This window comes from Carcharodon carcharias, chromosome 14 (genome assembly GCF_017639515.1).
Source record: "Carcharodon carcharias isolate sCarCar2 chromosome 14, sCarCar2.pri, whole genome shotgun sequence".
Classification (NCBI taxonomy): Eukaryota; Metazoa; Chordata; class Chondrichthyes; order Lamniformes; family Lamnidae; genus Carcharodon; species Carcharodon carcharias.
Window position 1 is genome coordinate 41004361 of NC_054480.1, and position 1091 is coordinate 41005451.

The 1091-nt window shown below is 48.2% G+C and overlaps 1 pseudogene; it reads left to right on the forward strand.

The window, feature by feature from the left end:
- Nucleotides 1–266: 266 nt before the first annotated feature.
- Nucleotides 267–581, forward strand: LOC121287320 (annotated as a pseudogene).
- The last annotated feature ends 510 nt before the right edge of the window (nucleotides 582–1091 follow it).

The following is a 1091-nucleotide window of genomic DNA, read 5'->3' on the forward strand; positions in this document are numbered from 1 at the left end:
TCTGACACCAATAAAAAGCACCATCAAGGTGCAGGCGTCAGTAATGTGTCCAGGGAGTGCGAGGCTGGACCAAAGCACAGGGGAGAGACCCTGGACTGAGATACCTGCCTTTATCTTGTGCAGAAAGGTTTCACATCTGAGTGACAAGAACACTGCTCATCAGAACAAGTAGCCATAGGCAGGGAGTCATTCTTGAGAGTTTATTGACAATAGTGAAGAATATGTACAAGTGATTAACCCCCGTGTCCAGGAACGATGGAGTTGACATGGTGGTTAGGTATCCTATGGCTGTTGGCCTGCGCAGAGGTCACCCCATCACCGAGAATGAGACTGGCCCAAGACAGTGCCGTAGAAGTGGGCACCTAACCAAGCACACCAAGTTTTTCAGAGACCTGATCCGTGATGTCTGTCATTTTGCTCTCTAGAGAGGCGTGCAATGGAATTGCTCTAGGTCTCTAAAAACAAGCGTGTACTCTAATTCACCAAAAAGAGTTAGCACGCATATCCGTGCAAAGAGGAAGAGAGAAGAACTCAGCCATGTGCTGGCAGCAATAAGAAAGGCAGTTGTGAAGAAAGATTGATCTGTACAAAGTTGCTACCATTAAAGTTATTTCAACATTAATTCTCCCAATTGTTCTCAGCAGTAGCTCATTGCTGTTGCTGCAGCTGGGTGTTGGCTGCTGTGGCTGCTGCTGTTTTGCTGCTCTGAGATTTCCAGTGTGGCTGTTTCTGACTGCTGTATTTTCATGACGGTTCCTGATATTGTGTTGCTGCCTTGCCTCAAGCCGCCTTCCATCCTCTACTGCTGAAGACCTGGAGCCTGTGAGGCCTGAGGAGGGAGGGAGAAGAACAACAACTGCTGATGCAGGACAGGGAGGCCAGGAGGCAAAAGACTGTTGATTTAACTTCCTTGGTGAATATCTGGGCTTTTGTTCGGTGGGGGTTGAAGAGAACAGTGTGTTTTGTAGGGGGAGAGCAAAAGACTTGTTGAAGAGACTTGGAGGAGAAAGGGTTTGTGTGTGTTGTTTAAAATCTTGGCACCAGCCAGTGTCTCTCCCTCCACACGTCAGCCAAGTCTGAGTTCCGGTAGC